Here is a 6,000-nt window from a genome sequence, read left to right on the forward strand (position 1 = left end):
AGTTTACCTCACATACCCATCTTTGGGATTTGGGAGGAAACTGCAGTAACCAGAGAAAACCCACAGACATGGGGAGAACGTGCAAACTCCACACAGACCGTGTGTCATTAATCAATTTTTTGTTAATCTCATCAAAGTTGAATGAAATGACATACTTTGAGGACCTCCTGTGTTCCTTTTATCATTTTAATTTCTGTGGGGGTCTGTCATGATAGCTCCTCTTTTATTTCCAATATTGGTAATTTTGTCTTCTTCCTTTTTTTCATGGTCAGTCTGGCTAGAAGTTTATCAATTCTGTTGACTTTTTAGAAGAATCTGCTTTTGGTTTCACTAATTTTTTTCTATTGCTTTTGTTTTCAAGTTCGTTGATTTTTTTTCCTCTCATGTTTATTATTTAAACTTTTGAGAGTAAATAGGGGCACTATCAATAATTAAACCAAGAAAAAAGGCATAAACTGGAAATGTTCTTGGGGAACCACAATGTATGATCACTCCGCCTATAGGATATGTGACAGGGAGAAGCAGATGGGAACCTCTGTAGGAATAAAACTTTACAGTGTATACCTTTTAGGACTATTTTGATTTAAAATCATTTGGAGTTTTTCCCCAGCTTTATTGAGATATGATTGACAAATAAAAATTGGATATATCTTAAATATACAATATGATATTTTGATATATGTATACATAGCAAAATGATTACCACAATAAAACTAATTAACATATCAATCACCTCACATGATTACCTTTTTTTCATGACAATACTTGAGATCTACTCTTTTAGCAACTTTAAATTGTACATTATTATTAACTATAGCTATCTGATACGGTTTGGCTCTGTGTCCCCACACAAATCTCATGTTGAACTGTAGTCCTCAGTGTTGGAGGTGGAGCCTGGTGGGAGGTGATTGGATCATGGGGGTGGTTTCTGATGGTTTAGACCAGCCCCTTAATGCTGTCTCATGATACAGTTCTCAGGACATCCGGTTGTTTAAAAGTGTATGGCACCTTCCCCTTCGCCCTCTCTCTTCTGCTCCACCAGGTGAAGATATGTGTGCTTCCCCTTCACCTTCTGCCATGATTGTAAGTTTCCTGAGGTCTCCCCCAGCCATGCTTCCTGTACAGCCTGTGGAACTGTGAATCAGTTAAACCTCTTTTCTTCATAAATTACCCAGTCTCATGTGGTTTCTTGTAGCAGTGTGAGAATGGACTAATATACCATCATACTGTACATTGGGTCTCCAGTACTTACTTACCTTATGGCTGAAGGTTTGTACCCCCAATATCTTCTTTTGTCCCCTTCTCCACAGCCTCTGGTAACAACCATTCTATTCTCTGTTCTGCGAGTTCCACTTTTCTTTAAATTCCACATATAAATTAGATCTCGCAGTTTTGTCTTTCTGTGTTTGGTTTCTGTTACTTAGCATAATGTCTCCAAGTTTAATCTATGTTGTTGAAAAAGGCAAGATTTACTTAGTTTTTAAGGCTTGATAATATTCCGTTATATATGTATACCACATTTTCTTTAGCCATTCATCTGTTGACAGACACTTAGGTTGTTTCCACATCTTGGCTGTTGTGAATAATGCTACAATGAACATGGGAGTGCAGATATCTCTTTGACACACTGATTTCAATTTCTTTAGATACATACCCAGAAGTGAGATTTCTGGATCACATGGTGGTTCTATTTTAATTTTTTTGAGAAACTTCTATACTGTTTTCCATAACAACTGTACCAATTTACATTCTCACAAAAAAAGTCTATGGGTTCCCTTTTCTCCACATCCTTGCCAACACTTGTTATCTTTTGACATTTTGGTAAAAATCATCCTAACAAGTGTGAGGTGATAGGTCAGTGTGAGGGGATATCTCAGTTTAATTTTCATTTTTCTGATGATTAGTGAGGTTGAGCATCTTTTCAAATAGTTGTTGGACATTGTATGTCTTCTTAAGGAAAGTGTCTATTCAGGCCCTTTGCCAGTTTTTTAAATTGGGTTATTTAGGGTTTTTTTTTTTTTTTTTTTTTTGCTATTGAGTTTTATGAGTTCCTTACATATTGGATATGTAGTTTACAAATATTTGCTACCATTTCATAAGTTGCCTTTTAATTTTGTTGGTTGTTTTCTTTATTATGCAAAAATTTTTTAGTTTGATACTGTATGTTAGGTACATTTAGTTTTATTACTGTACATTGCTTATTTCTGTTTTTGTTGCCTTTCCTTTTGGTATCAAGTCTGAAAAACTATTGCCAAGATCAGTGTTGTAAAGCTTTTCCTTTATGCTTTTTTCTAGGAGTTTTATAGTTTCAGGTCTTAGGTTTCAGTCATTACTCCCTTTTAAATTGATTTTTGTGTATGCTGTAAGAGAGGAGTTCAAGTTACTTATTTATTTGTTTGTTTTTCTTTCTTTCTTTTCTTTCTTTCTTTCTGCATGTGGATATCCAGTTTACAGAACCATTTATTGAAGAATCTATTTTTTCCCATTGTGTATTCTTGTCACCTTTGTTGAAAATTAGTTGACCAAATATGTATGGGTTTATTTCTTGGCTGTCTATTCTGTTCCACTGGTCTATGTGTTTGTTTTTATGCCAGTACCATACTGCTTTGATTACTATAGCTTTGCAATATAGTTTGAAAGATGTCTTCAGCTTTGTTCTTCTTATGCAAGATGGTTTTCTCTATTTGGGGTCTTTTGCGGTTTCATATAAATTTTAGGACTGTTGTGTGTGTTTTTTTTTTTCTATTTCTGTGAAAAATGCTACTGGAATTTTAGTAGAGATTGCACTGAATCTAGAGATCACATTGGGCAGTATGGACGTTTTAATAATGTTAACTCTTCCAATAGATGAACACAGGATATCTTTCTATTTCTTTGTGTCTTCTTCAATTTCTTGCATAAGTGTTTTAGAGTTTTTATTGTATAGATCTTTCACCTCCTTGGTTAAATTGATTCCTAAGTATTTTATTTTTATGCTATTGTAAAAGGGATCGTTTTCTCAATTTCTTTTTCAGATCATTCACTGTTAGTGTAGAAAAACATAACTGATTTTTGTATGCTGATTTTGTATCTTACAATTTACTGAATTTATTAGCCCTGTCATTTGTTTAATGAAGTCTTTAGGATTTTCTATATGTAAGATCATACCATCTGCAAACAGGAGCAATTTCACATTTTTCTTTCTGGTTTAGATGCTTTTTATTTATTTTTCTTGCCTAACTTCTTTGGCTAGAATTTGCAACACTATGTTGAATAGAAGTGGTGAGAATGGGCATTCTTGTCTTGTTTGTAATCTTAGAGGAAAAACTTTCAACTTTTCACATTTTTATATGATGTTAGCTGTAGGCTTGTCATACATGGCCTTTATTGTGTTAAGGTATGTTTTTGCTATAGCTAATTGGTGAGAATTTTTGTTATAAAAGGATGTTCAGTTTTGTCAAATGTTTTTTCTGCATCTGTTGAGATGATCATATATGGTTTTTATCCTTCATTCTGTTAATGTATTGTGTCACATTGATAGATTTGTGTATATTGAACCATCCTTGCACAGCAGGAACAAATCTACTTGACTATGGCATATGATCCTTTTAGTGTGCTGTTGCTTTGGTTTGCTAGTATTTTATTGAGGATTTTTGCATCTATGTTAATCATTTGAATGTATAACGTATTTAAAAATAAAATAAATGCATTTTTCAAATACTGGCATAGTTTCTCGCATGTAATAAGATCTCAGTGTAATCTTGTTGAATAAATGAATGAATTAATCAATCTGTTAGCATGGTGATTACCTGGGCTTCATTGAAGAAAATGGAGGTAATCATTACACATCCAAATCTGAAAGCCTATAACATATGTAGCAGAACTGAATGATTGATTTGTTCAGCATTCCTAATCTTTGGGTTTGGTAACATAAAGTATTATCAACACAGATTTTGTTATTTTGTTTTTATTACTTATATCCTTCTCTGCCTATTTTCCAATTCATTTGAGGCATCATGCATACAAAGAAAGAGTAAACTGCAACTTGCTGTAAAAAATCAGGATGAAAGAAAAGGAGACTACAGATTCTCTGTAGAGGTTGTCATTGAGGGTCTCCCTATCTCTGATCCTTTTCCTCAAAATCTGTTCTCTATCTACATGGTGACTGTGAGAATTGTCATTTTCATATATGTTCTAAATGTGTGTCCCCAGCACAGCCAGTGCCTCTTCCACACAATTTTTGCATAAGAAAACCTGTACAATAATAGGAAAACTGATTGGAAATAAAATATATAATGTAGTTATTTAGAGTTCAATGTCTGAGTGAAATGTTATAACTGCAGTCAGAACTTTGGTTCATTTGTACCCAGCTGCATTTTTGGATATTTAGTATGTCTTTGAATTCCAGAAGCCAATAAATCAGATGAATAGAATACAGTTGTTTTATTTCTGGAATGAAAAGGGCTATAACACTATTCCTTCTGTAGATTTGGGGGAAAATTATGTCTTTCTTAAAAAAGTATGAAAAACATGTGCACGTACATATATATCCTAAAGAACTGATTTGATAAATTAAAACCAAGTAATACATTCAGATAAGTACAGTTGTTTCTTGGTATCCATGGGGGATTCATTCCAGGACCCCTGTGGATAAGAAAATCTGGGAATGCTCAAATCCCCTACATGAAATGACACAGTATTTGCATCTAACCTACGCAATCCTCTCCTATACTTTAAATTATCTTTAGGTTGTTTATAATACCTAGTATTATGCCTACACATCACTTCATTTATGTGGATTCAATGTAGTATGTGGTGCCCCACAAATTCAAGTTTTCTTTTTATGGATTTTTTTTTTTTTTTTTTTTTTGAGACAGACTCGCTCTCTACTGCAGTGGCTCAGTCATGGGTCACTGCAGCCTCAACAACCTCCTGGGCTCAAGCAACCTTCCCACCTCAGCCTCTTAAGTAGCTGGGACTACAGGTGCACACCACTATGTCCGGCTAATTTTCAGAAACAAGGTTTCACCATGTTGCCCAGGCTGGCCTCGAACTTCTGAGCTCAGGCGATCCACCCACCTTGGCTTCCCAAAGTGCTTGGATTACAGGCATGAGCCACTGCACTGGGCTTTGTGGAACGTTTTGCAAGTTTTTTTCTCCTAATATTTTTGACCCATGGTTGGTTGAATCCATGGATGGGGAACCCATGGATATGGAGGGCTGACTGTATTCCTGAAAACAATAAGAATGCTCCTGGTTATAGTAATTAAAGATTAATCTGGCCCTTCAAAAAACACAAGGCAGCCAGCCTGGTGGCTCACGCCCATAATCCCAGAGATTTGGGAGGCTGAGGAGGGAGGATCACTTGAGGCCAAGAGTTTGAGGGTACAGTGAGCCATGATCGTGCCATTGCACTCCAGCCTGGGTGACAGAGTGAGACCTGTCTCTAAAAGTCATTATTACAACAACAAAATGTCTCATCAAACATGTAGGAAATTTCAGGTGGCTGATAAAAGTGGAAATCAAAATAACATTTTCCTGAGACATTGAATTCGAATCAATTGGTTTATAAATCTTATTTCTCAGGATTTTTTTCCCTTTATTGGAAAGGTTCTCTGATTCTTTTCTAGATATTAATTATATTCATATACAGATGACATCTGATTGTTACAATAGTGGTAACCCCCTACAGAATACAAAAATATATATTCCACTAAAATCATTAAAATTGAGCTCAAGGTATCACTTGGATATCTTAGTGAGATGATTATCAGATGGTAAAAGGCTAAATCTTTATAAAACCTTCTTTGATATGATTATATTACAAAGTAGAAGTGTTTCTCCTCTGGCCCTCAACAAATAGAAAAATCCATATTCACATTGGTTTCTTTGTTGCTTCCTCATAGCGATCAGTAGAGAAGACTCATTGAAGTAGTACATCAATCAAACATATTGACAAAAAATCAAGTTTCTACATTAGCCCTGAAGTGCGTACCGTCTTTTGAAACTTTTGACAGCTTG

This window comes from Macaca thibetana, chromosome 12, assembly GCF_024542745.1.
Source record: "Macaca thibetana thibetana isolate TM-01 chromosome 12, ASM2454274v1, whole genome shotgun sequence".
Classification (NCBI taxonomy): domain Eukaryota; kingdom Metazoa; phylum Chordata; class Mammalia; order Primates; family Cercopithecidae; genus Macaca; species Macaca thibetana.